The sequence below is a fragment of the Chelonoidis abingdonii genome, chromosome 2 (assembly GCF_003597395.2).
Source record: "Chelonoidis abingdonii isolate Lonesome George chromosome 2, CheloAbing_2.0, whole genome shotgun sequence".
Taxonomy (NCBI): domain Eukaryota; kingdom Metazoa; phylum Chordata; order Testudines; family Testudinidae; genus Chelonoidis; species Chelonoidis abingdonii.
Genome location: NC_133770.1, coordinates 85,042,124 through 85,065,319, shown reverse-complemented (window position 1 = coordinate 85,065,319; position 23,196 = coordinate 85,042,124). Strand labels below are relative to the sequence as shown.

Below are 23,196 nucleotides of genomic sequence, written 5' to 3'. Positions count from 1 at the left end.
TTTTAGAGGGTCATATTTGTAATTTTCTAGCAATATGACATTTGCCTTTTACCCTCTGGTAAAGTTGGACGTAACAAACAAATGGATGCCTGAATGAACCACGGGTTATAAACTGAGCATAATAAACTGGTTCAGAAAGTGCATCCAGCGTGGGGTCTGTAAGGCAGAGAGAGGGAAGGAGTGGAACCTAAGGTGCATGAACAGTTTAGAGAGACTTTCCCACTCTGGTCACTGGAGATGGGCTTGTCAAACACATTCTGCAATTATAATGTCCTGTGCATCTGTAGCATCTGCTGCTCAGTGGTGTCAAAAGCACCTCACAGGCATGAATGAATTTAGCCTTTCAATATTACAATTGCACAAGAAGACTGCGGCAGAGTGAGAAACAACCCAGGTCAGGGTCTCCTGTCTCACTCTTCTGTGCCAGAAACACAAAACCATCCTTCTGATTGACAAGATCTGGGCATAAGTGGTGCACAGCTTTGCCGTCTGGTCTCCTCTGCTCCCTAACATGCACTAAACTGTACGTCTCTTGGTGGCCATTTTAGTTTCAGTAAGCACTCGTGGAAGGAGTTCTTTCGGTGTTATCATGGCTCCAGGACGAGTGCAACAGCCACACAGGGCTTTGGAATTAAGGACGATATTCCCAGCTAGCCTCCATTCTGAGCACAATTTTCACACTCACCCATCAGCACATACAAAGCCTAAATTGTCGTGCACAAAGGAGGCAGCTAGACATACAGTGACCTGATTGGCACATGTGCCGGCAAATGGACATACACAGGCAGTTTTGAGACTGCAAGTTTCAAGAATGCTTTGGAAATATGCTCTTGAAAAGGAAAGATAAGACTTTAAAGTAAATGGCAAGCAAAAGTCCTAAAGAAAGAGCTAAGACAGGGCTTATGCATAGAAGACTTTGGTAACAAAGTCCAAAATTGCAAGTAGAAGCAACAAAACTGCTGTTTATCCAAATGATGTTGGATTTATTAACTTATTGAGAATTTGGCCTTACAAGACGTGGAGCATTCCTAGGCGATTCTGAGTGCCCTCAGCTATCACAGACTTCAGTGAGCATTGATTGTGCTCAGCACCATGCAGGATGGCGTGTCAACACAAGGCGAAACAGCATGAAAAGAACATAAATAGACCGATTGCTTTTGGTACATGAAAGAGCAAAGCACATTATGGAAAACAAATCCTCAGTTCGTGTCTGTTTGAGATGCTCGCTGCACTGGGGCATAGAAAGAAACCAATGGGCACATTTATGAACCTCACAGCACTTTGTGAGGCTTTATATATTAAAGTTATTCTATACAATATAATTGTCCTGGTAAAACACTCCAATCATCTAGGTTTTTTTTTAAACACCCACAAACATTTAGAACAGGTGTTACTTAAATCCCCTTTGGAGACTCACCTACCTCCAGGCAGGGACAGAAATGAGCTATGAACACAGCATTGTTCTTCTGCTAATTAAATTCTAGTTAAAGTTTGACTTCCCCTGCAAGTTGCCTTCTTAATCCTTAGCCTTGAACAGTAAATGAGCAAACCTTACGCACTGACTTGATGTCCAGGACAAATGGCCTTCTCTGACATGGGTTCCAGCTCCAACTCCACCGAGTAGCTCCTAGGACTCACCTTGTGAGCAGAGTGCTGCTTGCTCTGCCTTTTTAGCTCAGCTGTGAGAACCACAGTGAGTTCAGGCTTTGGCTAAAGCAGTGGAATGTTGATGTATGATAGACAGTGCACACACTTCTCAAACAGCAAGAAAACCACATTAACATCTGCTAATCGAAAAAATCTACACCAGCAAAGCAAACTACATAGATAATTACTCATGAGGCACCAATTAGCTCTTCACTACTGTTCTTCACATATCCCCCAGTGTGGGAAAAAAGTGAAAGACTGAACTTCAAAATACCCCAACCTGGTTGCATGTCACTTTCAGTATTACTTTTTTTGTCAGCCCTTTGAAGTCTTAAGTCTCCTTAATAGAAATAATGGCTTCTTTGCTGTGTGGTATTTGGTGAACCATGTTCCTGGGTTAATTGACACATGAAGCTTTTGAGTGTTCTGAAACCTAATCTGTATTTTCTCATACCGAAAGGTTGTGACCTGGCCATGCTACTTTGCCTATGAGTCATTTCTTGGATCTCTTTGTATTGTCATCAGAAGGTTTTTGAAGCAATGACAGCTGAATGAAATAGATTCATTAGATTCCAGGGTATATGACTTTGGCATAATTTGGACAGAAACACTTAGAAAAACTGCCCCGTTTGGATCCTGTCCAGCACATTGTATAATAACTATGCTGTATCTCCAAGTCTTAGTCAGCCTGAATTCTTAATTGATTACACTGGGACTTTTGCCTGAATAAAGACTGGTAAGGACTATGAGCTTGATTCTACTCTCAGTTACAGCAAATGAAAGCTGGTGTAACTTTGCTGGATTTACACTAGTGTAACAGAGCAGAACATAACTCTGAGTAGGATTTTGTGCACAGAATTTTGAGGAGACAGAATAGGAAAGAGAGAGAATAATTTCAAAAACTTGTAGGCTCTGAGCTGCTTAAAAATTGATGTTACAGCAAGAAACATTTCCATCTGATGGTCCAAATGCAGCACCATTCACAGGTGGCCCAGTGAGTTGTGTGCACATGAGGGCAGAATTTGGCCAATATCTTGTATACGCTTGGTGGCGTAGTTTCAGCTGTCTGCATCATGACTGTTGTATGCTTCTCTCACAGGCTTCACCCTGCAGCCAGGCTACTTCCTGTGTAGTTTTAGCACATGCTCGATGTGACGGTGCCCATCATAAGGCTTTATGGAATATGCTTATGAATGTATATATGACATAACTATAATATGTTTTATGCTACATCTGCCATGTGACATATCTCTGTAAAGGTTATGGTTGACTGAATCTATTAATCCTATTTGTATGTATGTATCATTTTTGTTCTTGAAGTTAGGAATATTGGCTGTATACTTGCTTGATTTTAACTAGCGTAGTAGAGCATTTGGTTAGCTTCTTGAGGAAAGCACAAATTAAGTGCCCAATCAAAAACCACGTAAGCCAGCAATGAACTTGAAGATGCCAATCCACAGCTCAGCTTTCACAGGAATGTGGCTTGGCTGGTAAAAACTGAGCCATGCATGGACATGTGGCTTGCCCATGTGACTCCAAAACTCCATCTTGGAGCTGGATTTTGCATGGGGGGGTGTCTTCATCCACAAGAGAAAGTCTACTTAAACCTCCGGGAAACCCCTCAATTTTGTCTTCAGCTGGCTAAAGGGGAAACCTTGCCATCCCCAAGGATACCTGAAAGGAACTGGAACAAAGGACAGTAACTACTGGGTGTCAGTGATTGCTGGACCCAGACTAGAAGGAGACTAGTCTGTAAAAGGAAGCTTACAGGGTAAGGTTTTTATCTGTATTCAGTTTCTTAGACATAGACTTGCATGTTCTAGTTTATTTTGCTTGGCAATTCACTTTGTTCTGTCACTACTTGGAACCACTTAAATCCTACTTTCTGTATTTAATAAAATCACTTTTTACTTATTAATTAACTCAGAGTATGTATTAATACTTGAGGGGTGGGGCAAACAGCTGTGCATCTCTCTCTATCAGTGTTATAGAGGGCGAACAATTTATGAGTTTACCCGGTATAAGCTTTATACATGGTAAAACTGATTTATTTGGTGTTTGGACCTCATTGGGGGTTGGACATCTGAGTGTTAAAGACAGGAACATGTCTGTAAGTTGCTTTCAGTTAAGCCTACAGATGTTAGGGGATGTGGTTCAGACCTCGGTCTGGGTTTGCAGCAGGCTAGCGGGTCTGGCTCAAACCAGGCAGGGCACTGAAGTCCTAAGCTGCCAGGGCAGGAAAGCAGGAGCAGAAGTAGTTTTGGCACATCAGGTGGCAGCCCTAGGGGGTTTCTGTGATCCAACACGTCACACTGGATTCATAAGAACATACACAGAATAGACAAAATTAAACAAACACCTGACCTAATTTGGCACAGACTCATGTGTCACAGCCAGGTTTGCTGGCTCACTTGCCTGTTACACCACTCTGACAAGATTACTTTGAGGAAGTGGAAAAATCTCTGAGGCATGCCCCAGTTGTTTTCCATCCCATGTATGGTCCTTCAGTGATGAACTGCTATCTGTGGCGATGTTGTTCCTTCTCACCCACTTGAATACAGACTTGTTCCATGCAAATTGATGTCCCTCCCCCTTCCACATACCATAGTCATCCTCAGTCTAAATTATATAAAATTTTATTCATTAAAGTCCTGAGTAAAAATAAAAAGCATCAAGAAATATTCCAGTACAAAGCCGTCTATATCCCCATAAATGTACAGACTGCAATATTCAAAAAAGCTTTATTCCTCTGTGAAAGTTAGTTGAAGTTGGTGCAAATCCATTGTGCAATTCTTTGGCAGTTATGACCAGAAGATACTTCTGAAGAAGTTACAGTAAATTACATAAGCAAACATCCATTGGATTTTGAGAAGTTTTCGTGAGTTAGGACTGCAGCATTGGATGCGTCAGGGGCATTAACTACAAGAAGACAATATGGACTCAATTAGCTGAATATAATCATGCAGTAAATTGTGTTGTTTGCCATCTCAGAGTTTAAGAGGATCGAAGGATGGAACAATGTTACAGAATCATAGGAAACTATTATTAACAAAATCTGAAACTCAGGGCACTGAACCAATTTTAACACCTTTTTCTTAATAGCCAGTCTAACAACGTCTACAAGCGATGAAATCCTCATTATTTCTATCTCTAAACTCAAACTCTACCTACCTAGAGAAGGTGTTGTCCCAGCTACAGAAGATGTTAGCAAATATCAGTACATAGATACCACAGTTTCGCACTTTCACCTGCCCTCTGATAGTTTCCTTATGAGAGTTGCATCAGGTCATAGGAATAAGGTCCTGGAACTGAAAAATCAAAACAGAACTTGGTTTCAAAGCTCGACCTCTACTATAGGTTTGGAAGACATATTTAGACATATATCATCCTGGGAGCAACACACGTGTGTGTGTGTGTGTGTGTGTGTGTTCCTGAACTACAGTTGGCATTTCTGAACCTTTTGCTGGTAGTTGCCACCCTACTGCAAAAGGAGAACATTTGTACAAGTGATACAGTGGGAAGCCTAATACCTCAAACTAGTTACTGTTGGATTTCTATCAATCACTGGAGAACTTTAACTCTCCAAGCAGGAAACTGCTGAGATATTCCATTTATCCCTCTCACCTGTGATGGAAGATGGACTTGAACTTATAACTGCTTGGTGTGAGAGCATTTCATGTGCAAGGAGAATGGATTGTTTAAACATGTAGATTTCTTACTTCACAGTTCGTGGGATTAACGTCTGGTAACAAGCTTGATGGCCCAAGTCAGCAATGCACTTAAGCACATGTTGAACTTCTGTGACATTAACCATGTGCTTCAGTGCTTTGCTGAAGGGTGCCTACATTCTTTCATTACTGACACATCCTTATCTCCAGCTGTGTATTAAACAAAAAGAATGAGACAAATAAAATGTAAGAAAAGCAAGTTTACTGGCTGTCCCTCAGATACCGCAGAATATGTTCTAAGCAGAAAGTCTGGGATGTACACCTTAACATGTCTTCACCAAACATGGACACTCCACCTGAGAAGCAGATCACATCAGGGAACAGGCCACCCAAATACCCTGAGAGAATTTCCTTCAATACAGATATAAAATCTACTCCAACTGCACACCCCTAGTTGTCACCCACCACCCCATCATGGAACCCATAAGGGGAAACATCAACTATCTATAACCCATAATCAATGGGAACTCCATCCTGAAAGAAATCTTTCCTGAACCTCCTCTTCGGGCCTTCAAACAAACCCTTTACATCTCCAAGCTCATCATGAGAACAGCTCCCCACAGACCAGGACACACCAACTCCAAGTGGCACCAAACCCTGCCAGAACAACAGGTGCAAAACCTGAAGACATATTCCACTGCTACAATGATCAACACCCCCACAACAACACACCTTTCAGGATCCCTGGGCCATACTCATGCCTATCACAATATGCGGTATACCTCACTCAGGGCACTAAAAGCCCCAACAATAACTATGTGGGTGACACCAGACAATCACTAAACTCTTTTATGAACTCAGACAGGAAAATGATAAAAGACAAAACATGCTTCCCCCAAAGTGATTAATCCATATCTGATCTATCAGTCCTTAAAGGAAACTGCACAACATCTTCCAAAGACGAGCTGGGATCTTAAATTTGTAACTTTGCCTGACACTGAAAATCATGGTCTTAATAAAGAATCTGGATTTTATGGTTTATTAGAACAATTGTAACCCATTTAACCCCTCTTTTTGATCATTGGCTACAGGGGGGTTAATGGGCCATGTCATCTTGAATGGTCCCTTAGAATATATGCTAACACTATATGCTAAACAATCTGTTCAATCTTGTATTTAGCTGTGATAATCTGAATGCCTTTCCCAGACCTGAAGAAGAGCTCAGTGTAACTTGAAAGCTTGTCTCTCACCTACAGAAGCTGGTCCAGTAAAAGATATTACCTCACCCATCTTATCACTAACGTTACTTACCATGCTAACATTGTTCATACTGAGACATGGATTTTTAAGGAAAAAAAAGATTTATAGAACAAGTGAAAATGAGCAGCTGTTCTACTAAATGTCACATGGTGCTCTGTCCTGGGGATTTTGGGGGTAATTAGAGGGGCGGCTCTACACATTTCGCTGCCCCATGCACAGCGACATGCCGCGGGGGGTGCTCTGCCGGTCCCACGGCTCCGGTGGTCCTCTCACAGGTGTGCCTGCGGAGGGTCCGCTAGTCCCGCGGCTCCACCAAAGCCGCGGGACCAGCGGACCCTCAGCAGGCAAACAGCCAAAGGCTGCCTGCCTGCCTGCCTCCCTCCGGCAGCCAGTAGAGTGCTCCCCGCGGCATACCACCCCAAGCATGCGCTTGGCATGCTGGGGCCTGGAGCCGCCCCTCGGTAATTAACCCAGAAACTCACATTGTCAGTGAATAAGCAAACTACATACGTGCCAATGTTGAGAGCCTAAGGCTATCTCTACACTACGGACCTTACATTGGCACAGTTGTACCGCTACAGCTGTGCTGCTGTAAGGTCTCGTGTAGCCGATCTATGCTGGCAGGAGAGAGCTGTCCTACTGGCATAATTAAACCACCCCCAACGAGTGGTGGTAGCTATGTTGGCAGGAGAGTCTCTCCTGTCAACATAGCGCTTGTACATACCGGTGCTTTTGCCAGTGAAACTTACGTTGGTCAGGGGTGTATTTTTTCACACTTTAACACTTTGTCAGACTGCCTCACTACAGTGATATATTTCACATCTATATACCGTAATTAGATCCTCAGCTCATTGTCTTGGCACAGTGTCTCCACTGGATTTGGTCTGATAGATCATTGTTTAGAATCAAGAGAAATCATCTGAGCAAAGAGCTAACCATGATCTGTGCTATACTGATACACTGTAATAGATTCATTGTTTGCCATCAAAAATCAACATTTGCAGCAGATATCACACCATTCCCATAGTTATTTCCTACTCTAAGTATAGGGATGACTGTGGTATCTCAGAGGTTACTGTTTGGTAACAAATGGGAAATGCTGAATTTTAATGATAACTACTGTACCCAGGCCAAGGAGAAATGTTTAGCTTTATTCATAATGTTAGTTTTTACCTAAAGTGAAACAACTACTAAAATTAAGGGTCGTCTGACAGTGTTTAAGTAGCTAATGACATTTCTTTCCCCCACCCCTCAATCTATTGTTTGAGTGTTTATTTTGTTACAGCTGCCATTGCTTGAGCTCTCAGAAAGACCACAACAAAATTCCAGGACAGACCAAATCACCGTCTTGTAGTCAAAGTATAAACCTTTCTCACAGCTGAGCCAAATTTTCAAGAAGGGGGCATCTGCGGGTGGGGATAAGAATGATGGGTTTTGTGCATATCAATTCTATTAGCTCCTGTGCAAGTGACACACTCCATTGCCATTGTGTGTAAATGTTAGCATTCAAGTCGTGTGTGTGCAGGGGGTTGTGGGCACACAAGTGCAGGCTGGGTTGAGGCTCTTTTGAAGATTTACTCCTATTGTGGTATATCCGTATTCATCAAGACAGAAGCCATGGCTGGCAGTAGCTATGACAGATTCATTTTGGGTAGAGGTGGCTTATGAGAAATAACCCCCTCCCCCAATGGCTAACCAAACACCGGTGATTAACTGAGCCTTGCCCCCTGCCTCTATTGCAATGTCTTCCTCCAGGTACTGAAGCACTAAAGGAGTCTCTCCAGAATTTCTGTTCACAGGGTCAGAGCCCCCCTGAATTCTAGCAACAGTGGGATGGAAGGTTTCCCCCCAAACGGATGGGCAAGCAGGAGGGCAAGGTGATTCTCTCCTTATCATGGCTTAAATTCTCATAGATTATTTCCCGAGCCTCCCATGGTCTCCCCTCTAATGTGTTATAAAAACTTGAGTCCATGAGGGGTGGGGTGCCCTTAGGGCTCTGGACTTCAGCCATTGGGCTGGGGGAGGTGGGGATCTTCGGGCTTCCGCCCTGCGGTGGGGTGGTGGGACTAGGGGCTTCTGCCCTGCGGGGCAGCAGGGCTCCAGGCTTCAGCTGTATAGAGGGGGATCTCAGGGTTTAGCATTGTGATAGATGGGGTGCCTGGACTTGGGGTTTAAGCCCCATGGTAGGGGATGCAGGGGCTCAGGGCTATAGCCCCACAAATGGCACCAGGTTTCGGAGCTTCTGCCCTGTGGGGCGTGCCGGGGTGTCATAAATAGATAGCTAAGGTAATGTTTCTTTCACCTGTAAAGGGTTAACAAAGGGAACCAAACACCTGACCAGAGGACCAATCAGGAAACAGATTTTCAACGTTAAGGGAGGGAATTGTGGTGTTTCTGGTCTTGGGTCTTTGTCTGTTCTGTGCTCTCTCAGCTATGAGAGGATCTATTTCCAGTCCTTCTAATCTTCTGTTTCCCAGTTGTAAGTAGAAAGGTAGCAAAAGTATAGTGTTTTAAATTGTTTTGCTGTATTTGCATTTGTGTATCTGGCTGGTGGAGTCTTTATGTGTATTTTGGCTATAAGTACTTTAAATTGTATTGTTTTGGGAAGGCTGTTTATCTCTTTCTATTGTTTATTCATTTTCTATAAGTTGAAAACCCTGTATTTTACCATCTAGATTACAGAGAACTGTTATTCTATTCTTCTTCTTTTTTTATTAAAATTTTGCTTTTAAGACCTGTTGATTTTTTTTTCTAGTTGACCCACCAGGAAACTGGTGGAGAAAGGAAGACAGGGGGGAGAGGAAAACTGCTCTCTGTGTTTAACTCTCCTAGTGTCCCAGGGCTGGAAGAAGCAAGGGGAGAGAAGATAGAATCTTTCTGTTTCCTTGTCTTTGTGTTTGTCTCTTTGTGGAAGAGAAGAGACATGCTTCTTGGTATTGTGATGTAAAGAGGTTGCATCAGTAACTCTCAGGTTAGCCCAGAGGAAATTCTGGGTGGGAGAGAGGTGGGGGAATGGTTTATTCCCTTTGTTAGGAGACTCAGGGCATCTGAGTCTGGGGTCCACAGGGAAGTTTGGGGAACCCAAGTGTACCAGGCACTGAAATTCCTGGTTGGTGCAGCCTATCAGATCTAAAGTTGGTAATTAAGCTTAGATGCTTTCATGCTGGACCAATCTTTGGGACGCTAAGGTCCAGATTTGGGAATATACCATGACACCGGGCTTGGCGTCTTGTCCCCTGAGAAGACTGGGGCTCCCCACAGGTTTGAAAATGTTTACGAGCACTGCTCTGGACAGCTCTGCGTGAATTAAGCCTGATCCTTATCACCTCTCACTCCACCATGGAACCTAGGTATATCCCATTATTCTCCACTAGAGTCAATGAGAGTTGTGCTCACGTATCCAAGATGCAAATTTGAGGTTCATTCTTTAAACCAGGCAGTAATTAAACTATTCTGCTTAATCAGTTCTCCTGACTTCAGCGTCTTGGACACTTGCAATTCTTCTGAGTCATCGAAGTCAACGGATTACACGTGCTGTTTCTATGGCAAAAGGAAGAAAACTTATTAAATATTCTTTGAAACAGCAAACACAGACAAGTAATCACCATAGTACCCTTCGCACACTTGTCTCCACAGTAGATTCTTTTCAGTTACTGAGGGACAAACTTGATCATCTTTACATTTGCAATACAGCACCACCCAGAGGCCCAGACCAAGGCTACAGCGCGCATGTGTTAAGTCATGTAACATACATACAGTAAGGGACAGTTCCTACCCCAAAGAGCCTGCAGTGCAAATAGAGAAGATAGGCAAAGGGTAGGAGAAAGGAATCATTGCTACCTCTATTGTTACAGATGGGAAACTGAGGCACAGAGACACTGAAGTGACTAGCCAGGAAGTCTGGACACTTCCAGGAATCAAGCTCAAACCTTGTCCCAAATCCAATGCCTTACTTCCAAGATCTGTTTCCCCTGAGTAAGAGTGAGGACATTCACAGTGAGAGTAAAATACTGAACTGTGTTGTACAAGTCAGATTCCTCTCTGAATGATGGTAATGTGAACCAAGAGATGAATCCTTCAAAATCAGTCAAGTTACAGTTGGGTGACAGGAAAACCCCTAGACAAGGTTGAACACAACAACAAAGTGGACAAGGACTGCAAGATATTTAGCTATTTAGTGGAAGACACCGCATTTGCCAGCAGTAAGGTAAGTCTATACTGATACCAGCTTCACTCATCTTGATGTTCCTGCACCACAGCTCTCCTCTCCCTACTACGCACATGGTTATGAAAACATTCTAATGTCCAGTTTCTTAGTGAACGTTTTTACTGTGTTTTGAAGATGTAGGATAAAAACCTGCGCAAGCAGGAAGTCAACTTGTCACTATGACTAAAGACACTGAGATAGAAAGTCTGCTCTGGTGGGGGTTGGGGAAGGGGAGGGAGATGATTGTGGTGACAACAACCTCCCCACTTCACGGGGCCAGCACAGCCTCAAAAGTGGTTGCCACTGTCCAGAGAGTATGTGAGACTAGGGTAGTTGGGGAATACACGGATTCAGTAAATCTCCTCAGCAGCCTTTGTGCATGTGTTTCCTGTGGAGCTGCAGGCAGATTTCAAAGCTGCGCTCCTATCCTGATAGAGGGAAGCGAAATTGATACTGGATCTAGACTGCAAGGTGTTCTATAAATGTGTCATTATTCTGACAATATCACTCAAAATGCTGGTCCATGACAGAATACTTTTACAAGAAATATCTTCAGGATAAAACAGCAAATCTTCTGAACCTTGGAAATTGTGAATGAACCAGGAACAGGAATATTTGGAACATCAAATTATCATAGACTCAACCCTCCCATCCCCATATGCTTCTCTCCATTACATGCTACAGCGAGTGGAGTGGAACACCTGATAGTTTGTGCAAAAAGTGGTGCAGTAAGGGAAGAATAGCCTCTGCATCAATTTCACATACCAAAGTAACCTGTGAAACTGGGTTGGAGGCTGTAGAGAGGCAGAGGAAAAGGAGCCTGAAAGCAGCCTGTCTGCACCATGTTCCCCACTGAAAGTCATAGAACACACACGGAGAGTTCCATGTAACTTAATGCTACTCTAAGCTGTATTTACTTTGCCTATGTACTCCATTGCCTCCAGCAGAGGTGTTACAGGAGCCAACAGTAATGTGCCAACTAGGCAAATTATGCTGCCATTTTTATGGGAAAGTCCTGTCGATTTTAATATGTAAGAAACTAACAGGGTATTATAGAAATTTCTTCAAAAACTTAAAAAATGTAATAGAGCATCATCTCTCTTTATGGTTTTCTGAACCATCCTGCAGAACTGTATAGCAAGGATTTCACTCTCTCAAACACTCTATAGGCCAGTTCCAAACAGCTACAGAAAAGTTCATTTTCTATGAAATTCTATAGTACTTTACGATAAGGAGGATGAGGGGCTAAGACTCGCAGCAGTGCAGAGAAAGAAGCTAAGTGCAACAAACTTCACCACAGGTCATCAACGGGTATGAATGTGTCACCTTCACCAGTGCACAGATACCCACCACTTTAAAGAAGGAACTCCATTAGCGGGAAGCGGTAGTAGGCTTTTATCTTCACGATGGATTAAACACTAGAGGGGCAACACTGTCAGGAACTTAGGTGGCTCCTTGCACAGTCGCCTAGCAACACAATGAGCTTGGTTGGACCCAATGAACCCTCACTGAGTGCCTATGCTCCCTGATTGGAAAGAAGAGCCAAAAGATCCCTATTATAAAGTCTGATAGCAACAGCAGCACAGTGTCTGCTCAATGCGTTCCATGCCTGCAGCTGTGCCAGACCTGCTTCTTGTACCAGCCCTTGTTCTAACCAGTGCCTGTTCCTGCTCCTGCCCTAGTCCCTGACTCCCTCAGAACTCCTGTTTCCTGACTCCAAGCACTGGATAGTCTCTTGACTACAACACTTGCTCTGCCCTTTGATTCTGTTCTGGCTCCCAACTCCTGTCTCTGACCATTGGCTTGTCCCCTGAACACATCTCTTTATCTGCTCTCAGATTCTGCTCTGATCACTAGGCTAGATTCCTGTTCTGACCACTAGCTTGCAACACTAAACCTCGATGTGTAACAGTTTGAGCAGCCCAGTAGATGGTAGGAGGGGCCTTTGCCCCCTAGCGTGGAGCTCCCCTACAGAAGGGCAACAGCAGGAGTCCAATCCGCCTTTCTGGACATTGTTGGGGAACTGCAGACTCAGGTTGCAGAATTCAGAGAGCAGAATGCAGCTCTCCAGGCTCAGTACAATACCAGGCACTGTCTTCCTTCCCTGCCATTCTCACATCCACTTTCTAAATGACCAAGCTGCTTCTACCCATCAAGTTCAACAGCTATGATGCCAAGTTTCAGAGGTACCTTAACCAATGTCATCTCCAGTTCATGTTACAGCCACATTTGTACCCCACGGATCAGTGCTGAGTAGGATTGGTACTAATCTGCTCACCACAGAGGCCCTGATGTGGGCATCCCCACTCCGGGAGGGGTCCAGCCCTCACTTTGAACACTTGGACTACTTTGTATAGGCAATGGCAGGTGTCTTTGATAGCCCAAATTGAGAATGTACTGCAGAAGCTGCTCTGCAGGCCCTCTGTCAGGAGCCCAGGTCTGTTGCCAAATGTGTCTGGCTGCAGATCCCCACTGGAATGAGGCTGTCCAGGAACACCACTTCAGGCAGGGCCTCAACAACTCCATCAAAGATGAATTAGCCCAGGTGGAACCTCCAGATAGTCTGAGAGGTTTAATTGGTCCGTGCATTAAGACTGATGATTGGCTAACGAAGCAAGCCCAAGAAAAATGACACCCACAGGGCAGAATTCTACTGTCTCCTGGGGCCCCAGTTGTCCTGCCAGACACTGAACCGATGCAAGTCGACCTGCCTAGCCCCACCTCTCTGCCGATGAAAAGATTCATAGTCGGGCATTGGGGCTATGCTGGTACTGAGGCACGTTGCAGCCAAAGACCAGCCCAGCTCCGGGTGAGGAAATGCCCGAGCCGAGCCCCAGTAAGGGGCTAGAGTTGGGTCTGCACTCCACTCCTCCTCTCAGCAAATCACATTGCTACCCGTCCACCAGAATTTGGCAGCCTCTAGCACACATGTCAAGTGGGCTGGAAGAAAGCAGACATTACAACAGCTTGGACTAGCCTTCCTGACTGGCCTTCATGCTGTACAGAAGAGCCCCTATGGAAGGACAAAACAGGGCTTCCCACAGCGGGAGCAGGATATGCTCCCAGGTGCTCCAAGCCAGATGAACTGGTCAGTGTAGAGAGGTCAGGACTATGGCTGCAACTCATTTGTTCTCACCCTTCCCTCGGGCTCAGTTGTTCTCACCAGTGCCCGTGGAGGGGGCAGCCATGGCACTGGGCATTTCTGGTTTGCCCTGCATTAGCTGCATGGCTGCTGTATGAGCAGACAGATGCTAACAGGCAGAAAAACATTCAGGCATCAAGGATCCAACTACTTACCCCAAAGAGGGGGGAGGGGAAAGACTAAGAACATCCTTTGTGCAGCATGAAGTAAACATTAGGGTGTGGCTTACTGGAACTCCAGGTGAGGAGAGGGGTTGCTTTGTCTCATTTATGAGGCTGCAACCGACTCAAGCCACAGAAAAAAAAAATTCAGCTGCAGATTCACCCAACCCAGAGTCCTGGAGTTAAATCCACTCCTAGACCCGCACTGAATAACAAACACTTTCCAGGAGTTGCTGAAGTCCTAGGAGCACACGTTCACCTGGGCCACCAGCGCAGTGACTGTCAGACTGACTCAATAAGGAGCTACAGCCACTGGTGAGTGCCCAGTTTTCTCCCATCCTCTCCCTGGCATCAGAGTTAAGATTTTTCTGTTTATTTTCCACATGCTGCTGCAATGGAGATGAGTCTCTGTGACACACCACCTCTCTTGGCGATCAGTACATTCAAGTTTTAACTCATCCTTTTGTAATGACTTTTTACTGTTTCCTTTAAAATATTTACTGTTAAAAGTAGTTGCTGGGGTGCCCAGGGTGCTGCAGTCAGCCCAGCCAAGCTACCCCTGTGCATCCCAAAAGGATTTACAGTGACATTTTGGAATTGACACTAAGAGCAAACAAGGCAATGACTAGCTAAATGACTCCACTGGGATGGTCACATTTTTCTCACAATTATACCTTGTGCACATCAGTTTCAGTGGGATTACTGCGAATCACCACCAGTGTGATTAGGATTAGAACCTGGCCCTCCAAAAATAATTTTGTCAGTTACAGCTCTCTTGGGAGATTCCCACTTGCTTAGAAGCTTTTGAACAAACAAAATGCAGCAGAAAGGGGGCACATTGTTAAATTTTGTGTTGGGTAATGATAGATAGTAATTGGAAAGGGTCACATCACACTTCTAGTTGTTTAATTGACAGGATTCACACTGCTGTATTTTCTTTCAAACTGCAGAATTGCAGACAAGCATCCAAAAGTGGATCAAAATGATTCTGATGAAGTAGTTGGCTCTGATTGACTTAACGGCCATTCTGCTGCGTCACCTCTTAGTCTCAGGGTTTGCTATAGAAAAATGAGTCACTATCTTCAACATCTAAAATATCTCTGAACATTTGAAATTAAGCTTCTTGAAACAACAATAACTCCCCCGCACATGATAGCAAACCTGTGGCATGTTACATACACCTAAGGCAGGATTTTTTTTGCTCCTCAGTTACACCAGCATAAAGCCAGATAAGTCCATTGGCTCCAGTGGAATTATCTGAATTTACAATGATTCATCTCAGAACTGTAAAATAGCATCCCATTCACAGGTACTATTTTTACATGACACTCTCTGGTGTTACCATTTATGCCTTAGCCATTCGGTGTAGTATGACTAATTTATGATTTCTGTAGGGATAAGGACTTTCTATCTGCCTCCTTTTACTACTGTAAAATTCCCATCTGCATTGTGACATTAATATAGTTTTAGGCATTTAATTTCCTTCTTTGTTTTTTTAAAAAGAGAAAATCTGAATCTACGGATGTGAGCTCAACTAAGCATGTGGTCACTAATTCAGCTAAATGCACCACAGCATACATATAATCATAAAAGTGAATCTACTGAAGGTATTCCAATGCATAGAACTCCAGGGAGCTACCTGATTCTGCATGTCTCTGTTGCTTTATATGATTCAAATTACTAGAGCATATATTTTTCATTACTTTAAATTTTGTTAATTTACCATCTATTTTTTCACCTTATCTTGTCAAAGCTCCTATCCTGTAGTTATATAAGTGGAAAGACTCCATTTTGCAAACCTTATTCGGAAGTTACAAATATTCACATAAGTAGCCCCCCAAGATCACAAAAGGTGGCCAGCTCAGTTCCAAACTTAGTACTTTTAGAACAAAATTATTTTGAGTTGGGTGAAAAAAAAGTATCCCAATAATGCATGAAAGAAGCATTGGTTTTTTGACCCTTGTCTACTGACAAAAAGGCCGAGTAGATTTTCTTCAAACCTTCTCTTTTGGGCTGAGGGCAAGCATAAAAGATTTTAGACCTAAGGATAATGGTAATGTTTTATATATATATGTGCACACACACACACACACACAAGAGGCATGAGATTGTTGTCTCAATAAAAATTAATAGCATAGCTAGTGATAATACTGTGAGAGATTGGATGATGGATTACCACCGACCAGTAATAATATCAGGAGGGATTTTATGAGTCAGTTTTTTTCTTTATTTTCATGTGTCATGGCTTCTTGGAACAAGCACTATTTAATGTTGCTTCACTGTTGTGGGCATTGGTTTTACGTGTCAGCTCCGTCGACACAATGAAACCTGTTTGTAGTGTGAACTATTTTCAAAGATGCGGGAACAAGTGACACTCTGAACGTCCTGAGTGATTTCCACTGAGATCCAGTGAGTGTGTGGTCACTGTCTGAGCTGGCTAATAGTATTAAAAGGGAAAACTCTAGGTCTTCTCAGTGTCTGGGATTCCCTCATTGCTGTACAGCCGCACTGGTGCAAACCTCAACTGTAGACAAGGAAAGCCATGATTTGTACTAGCTTAGTTTATCCCTGCTTGAATGTAGGATTGTCAATTGGTGCAAATCACAGGTTTCCTTGGGCCCATTCTTGTTCACCCCTACGTTTTACGTGGTTCCTGGCCATCAATGACTAAAACTGAAATAATCCCAAGTAGAGATCATGACCTATAGAAAAAGACATTTCCCAGAGGGAACGAAAAAGATTAGATAATGAGTCATTGCAGAAAATGGAGGTATTTTTAAGCTAGAGGTTGTTAAGGAAGACAGGTGGATTTCCTTGTGACACATAAATTGAGAGAATTTTTTTTCACTCTCAGGAGCTTTTGGAAAGTTAGGTTAGTTTCATTTAACACTTTTCTTAAAAAAGTGTGAACCCAGGGACTCTACAGCTTCTTAAAAATGAAACAGAAGTAATCCTAGCGATTAAAAATGTTTAACCTGCCCAGAGCACTTGAAAAGCTGCAGCCAGTATGCTGTTAAATGCAAATGTAAATGCCTTAGCATATTTAGAGAGGTTTGTTTTTGGAAAATTTGCATTACAAAAACAAAGCTGCAAATGTAACTGAAAATTGCAGGGTAAAATCCAGCTCAGCTTACTCACCCACACAGTCCCCTGGATTTCGAAGGGACAATTTATGTGAGGAAGGAGAGTAGAATCTGGCCCCCAGGCTCATTTGAGGAGGCTTCCTGTGAATATTCCTGGGGTTTACACTCATCTCAGTCCTATCTGACGGCCAGTATTTTATATGTCACTTACCCACCTTATTCCCTCTCAAATTCATAGTGTTGTTTTCAAGACGGAATAAAGATCTGACTGAAGATTTATGAGCATGGTGAGTCTAAATTTACTATTGCTGAATAATCTCTCTCTCTTCCCCCCTTTCAGTTTGTGACCAAGGCTACGACATCATTCCCTAAGGCGCTAGAACACATGCCCCTGAACATATTCTAGAATGGTGTTGTCCTGTCCAAGCTAGCAATGAACATTTGTTCCGTCATGGTTGCTCCTGCCATATCAAACAACTCGACCCATGCAAACTTGCAGTATGGTTCAGCCAAAAGATGCTGCACATGAATTTGCCTGCTGAGCTGAGAGTATAACTGTACTTTGCACTCATATCGGATCTTCCAACTGAGGATCTTGAAGCACTTCACAGTGAAATACCTCTGTGAGCTACGTATAATTGTCTGTAGCTTATAGCTGGGGAGCCAGATCCTCAGCTGATGTAAATGGGCAGCTATGTTAACTTCCTCCCGCTGCGGTTCTCACCTAGAGAATGAGAAGCAGAGAACTTCATTGATTCGCCTAAATTCACACAGCAAGAGCACAGATTGTACCGCTGCACTATCTGGACTCAAATGTATTGGGGTTATTAGGCATTATTTTGATCGACAGCCAAAGAACGGTATGAAATTTCCAGTTTCTGGTGGTAGAAAATTTGCCCAGGTTATTGCAAAAATAATTAAACATTCCACCTTCACTGTTTCTTATTTAATGATTTTGCCAGCAAAAAACTAACCTGAGGTTTCCCTGCAGGACGCCCAGAACTACTTGGCTAACCTGGATTATTATACGGGTTCTAGTTCTGTGTAGCCTCCATACAACAACCCATTTAACCACACAGACATCATTTGTGAAAAAAGTCACACCCAACAGTTTGCTCAAATTTTCCTGCCAACATTTTTCTGGATTGTATTCTTCATTGGCATAGTGGGTAATGCCTTCATCATCCTCGTCTACTACAAATACAGATATAGGAAGCGCATCACCAACAGATACCTGCTGCACCTGGCCATTGCTGATCTGCTACACGTTTACACTCTCCCTTTGTGGGCAAAAGTAGCTTCATATGGCTGGACTTTTAAGAATGTCATGTGTAAAATTGACAATAGCATGTACAAGATCAACTTCTACAGCTGTATGTTATTTCTAACATGCATTAGTTTTGACAGGTACATTACAATTGTCCAGGCCATGAAAGCTAAGAACTCTAAGCAAAAAAGGCTTCTGCACAATAAACTAGTTTGCTTTGGCGTTTTGCTGATTGTAATAGTCTTATGCATCCCAGAAATAGTATACAGTGAATCTAAGCAAGTTAATGATACAACTACCTGCATGATGGTATACCCTACCACAGTGATCTGAACCACCAAAGTTACTGTCCTAGCTTTGAAAATCACAATAGGATTCCTCCTTCCTCTCTTCGTCATGGTTACTTGTTATGCTTTTATAATTCATACCCTCCTTCAAGTCAAAAGATCCCAAAAGCACGAATCATTAAAGATCATCATCGTTATTATCATAGCTTTCCTCCTCTCCCAGTTGCCCTACAACGGCATTTTGCTGGTCAAAATCATCGACACTTACACCAGGGTTATATATGACTGCAAAACCTCTGACAACATTGACCTTGGATTCCAGATAACTCAGAGCATCGCCTTCCTTCACAGCTGCCTGAATCCCTTCTTTTATGTATTTGTTGGGGAAGGATTCCGTAAAGCCTTCTTTAAAACTCTGGAGGATGCAATTCACCGCACTGGTAAGATCCGAGAACAGAGCTCTTCCGTATATGATAGCCAAGAAGGGAGCTCAAAATGGTCTGGATTGCTGGGGCCAATAAAAATCAGGAGCTCTCTCACTTTGAGTATGCACCAAAATTCCTCACTCACACCCAACTTCTGTCAAGCTCCTTTCAAAGTTAATGGGAGTCTGGGCGGAGCAAGGAGTACAGAATGCAGTGCTCTGTAAGTGATTCTTACCCTATGAAAGAAAAAGAAAGATCCTGCTCAACAAAGTGAATTAGCATCTTCATGAGGGGCTTGAACCAATGATCTTTCAAAGTATTAAGCAGTCTCAACTTCTGCTGAAGTCAGCAGGAGTTGAGGGTGCTCAATGCCTCCCACTGGAGCGCTGATGACCTTCAAAGATCAAGCTCTACACTTCTGGGTGGAAGGCAATGACATCATTGAAAAGAGCCTGAGAAATAGTATAACGCTGACTGGAACTAGAACTGATGAAGGAGCAGATTTTTAAAAAAAATCTTTTACAACTGTAAATATCCAACCCAGCTGTGGCAATGAACAATCTGAACCAGCAAGTGATTTAAGGGAATGATGAGATGTGGTCATGGAGCTCAGTTACTGTAGTCATGGAAATAGGTAAGACATGGTGGCTGCTTCACCCTATGCCCCATTCCCATCCATGCCGACTGACTGAAGCCAGGGGAGGAGTTAGGCCAGTATTGTTTTCAATGGGAGTTGCAGGTGCTCAGTACCTGTCAGGATGACGCCTTAATTGGTTGATGTTTGTATAATGCTTCATAAATGAAAAATGCTACGATTGTTACGGTCATGTCACTGGCTGCTTTTCAGAGTCCCTTTTCTGTAACAGGTAAAAGTAGGGTTGCCAGCTTTCAACTCATGCAAAACCGAACAACCTTGCCCTGCCCCGCCCTTTCTCCGAGGCCCTTCCCCTCGCTCATTCCATGCTCCCTCCCTCTGTCGCTTGCTCTCCCCATCCTCACTCACTCATTTTCACCGGGTTGGCTCAGGGGTGATTGTGGGGGCTCTGTCTGGGAGTACAGACTCTAGGGTGGGACTGGGGGGTGAGGCGTTTTGGGTTTAGGTTTGAAGGATGAGAGGGGGATCAGGGCTGGGGCAGGGGCAAGGGAGGGGGTCAGTGGTGCAGGTTTACTTTAAGTGACTCCAAGAAGCGGCAACATGTCCCCACTCCGGCTCCTATGTGGATGTGTGGCTAGGCAGCTCTGTGCATGGCCCTATCTGCAGGCATCATCCCTGCAGCTCCCATTGGCTGTGGTTCCCAGCCAATGGGAGCTGTGGAGCCGGTGCTTGGGGCAGGGGCACTGCGCAGAGCCCTCTGGCTGCCACTACACCTAGGAGCCGCACGGGGGACAAGCTGCTGTTTCCAGGCACGGGAGCCACAGCAGGCAGGGAACCTGCCTGAGGCCCGGTGCACCACTGACCGGACATATAACGCCCCGATCAGCAGTGCTGACTGGAGCTGCCAGGGTCCCTTTTTGACTGGGCATTCTGGACAAAAACCGGACACCTGGCAACCTGAAGTGAAAGCTGTTTTTAGTGAGAATTGCAACATTTCTCAGGGTCAGCCTCAGAATCATCTAGGGTCTATTTCTGCACTCACTGACATCATTTTAAATTCAGAGTAACTCTGGCCACTTCACTAGAGCTACTCCAGATTTACACAGTGTAAATGAGCCCTGAATTTGGCTCCCCCATTGCTTTTTTATTCAGTCTCTGATTTGTAAGTGTAGCCTCAGTGAACACAGATTTAATTTTGTCTCACTCCAAAGCTGGTATATTGCCAGAATAATGAACATATGATGGTTTCTTGGTGGTCTTTTTATTGCAAACATGGGCCTTGTGGAACTGGGTTGATTTAGATTCTTTTTTTTTTTTTTAGGACTTTGATTTTAGGGTGAAGTTATGTGCATGGTTTGTACCGTAATGCTTTGATGTTAGGCACTTGCACTATATATACACACATAAATAAACATTGCATCATACAGCACAATTTTTAGAGGGTCATATTTGTAATTTTCTAGCAATATGACATTTGCCTTTTACCCTCTGGTAAAGTTGGACGTAACAAACAAATGGATGCCTGAATGAACCACGGGTTATAAACTGAGCATAATAAACTGGTTCAGAAAGTGCATCCAGCGTGGGGTCTGTAAGGCAGAGAGAGGGAAGGAGTGGAACCTAAGGTGCATGAACAGTTTAGAGAGACTTTCCCACTCTGGTCACTGGAGATGGGCTTGTCAAACACATTCTGCAATTATAATGTCCTGTGCATCTGTAGCATCTGCTGCTCAGTGGTGTCAAAAGCACCTCACAGGCATGAATGAATTTAGCCTTTCAGTATTACAATTGCACAAGAAGATTGCAGCAGACTGAGAAATAACCCAGGTCAAGGTCCCCTGTCTCAGTTTTCTGTGCCAATAACACAAGACCACTTTTCTGGCTGACAAGGTCTGGGCATAAGTGGTGCACAGCTTTGTTGTCTGGTCTCTTCTGCTCCCTAACATACACTAGACTATACATGCCTTGGTGGCCATTTTAGTTTCAGTAAGCACTCACGGAAGCAGCTCTTTCAGTGTTATCATGGCTCCAGGACAAGTGCAACAGGCTCACGGGATTGAGATTCAGGACCATATTCCCAGCTAGCCTCCATTCTGAGCACAATTTTCACACTCACCCATCGGCACATACAAAGCCGAAATTGTTGTGCACAAAGGAGGCAGCTAGACATACAATGACCTGACTGGCACACGTGTGGGCAAATGGCCATACACAGGCAGTTTTGAGACTGCAAGTTTCAAGAATGCTTTGGAAATATGCTCTTGAAAAGGAAAGATAAGACTTTAAAGTAAATGGCAAGCAAAAGTCCTAAAGAAAGAGCTAAGACAGGGCTTATGCATAGAAGACTTTGGTGACAAAGCCCTAAATTGCAAGTAGAAGCAACAAAACTGCTGTTTATCCAAATGATGTTGGATTTATTAACTTACTGAGAATTTGGCCTTACAAGGCGTGGAGCATTCCTAGGCGATTCTGAGTGCCCTCAGCTATCACAGACTTCAGTGAGCATTGATTGTGCTCAGCACCATGCAGGATGGTGCTTCAACACAAGGCAAAACAGCATGAAAAGAACATGAATAGACCAATTACTGTTAGTACATGAGAGAGCAAAGCACGTTATGGAAAATAAATCCTCAGTTCATGTCTGTTTGAGATGCTCACTGCCCTGGGGCACAGAATAAAACCAATGGACGCAGCACTTTGTGAGGCTTTATATATTAAAGTTGTTCTATACAGTATAATTACCCTGGTAAAACACTCCAATCATTTAGGTTTTTTTTTTAAACACCCACAAACATTTAGAACAGGTGTTACTTAGATCCCCTTTGGAGACTCACCTACCTCCAGGCAGAGACAGAAATGAGCCATGAACACAGAGTCTTCTGCTAATTAAATTCTAGTTAAAGTTTTACTTCCCCTGCAAACGGCCTTCTTAATCCTTAGCCCTGAACAGTAAATGAGCAACCTTACGCACTGACTTGATGTCCAGGACAAATGGCCTTCTCTGACACGCGTTCCAGCTCCAGCTCCAGCCAGCAGCTCCGAGGACTCACCTTGTGAGCAGAGTGCTGCTTGCTCTGCCTTTTTAGCTCAGCTGTGAGAACCACAGTGAGTTCAGGCTTTGGCTAAAGCAGTGGAATGTTGATGTATGATAGACAGTGCACATACTTCTCAAACAGCAAAAAAAAAGACGGTTACTCACCTTTGTAACTGTTTTTCTTCGAGATGTGTTGCTCATATCCATTCCAGTTAGGTGTGTGTGTGCCGCACGCATGTTTGTCGGAGATTTTTTACCCTAGCAACACTTGGTGGGCCGGCAGGGTGCCCCCTGGAGTGGCACCGCTATGGTGCTGGATATATACCCCTGCTGACCCAGCCGCCCTTCAGTTCCTTCTTGCCGGCTACTCCGACAGTGGGGAAGGAGGGCGGGTGTGGAATGGATATGAGCAACACATCT

The 23,196-nt window shown here is 43.8% G+C and overlaps 1 protein-coding gene and 1 pseudogene across 3 annotated transcripts in view; one reads left to right on the top strand and one right to left on the bottom strand.

Annotated features, from left to right (window-relative positions):
• Window positions 1-23,196, bottom strand: part of FYCO1 (FYVE and coiled-coil domain autophagy adaptor 1) — a 161,004-nt gene that overhangs the window by 26,740 nt on the left and 111,068 nt on the right. The window lies entirely within an intron of this gene.
• On the top strand, window positions 16,850-19,371 carry LOC116838159 (C-C chemokine receptor type 9-like; annotated as a pseudogene).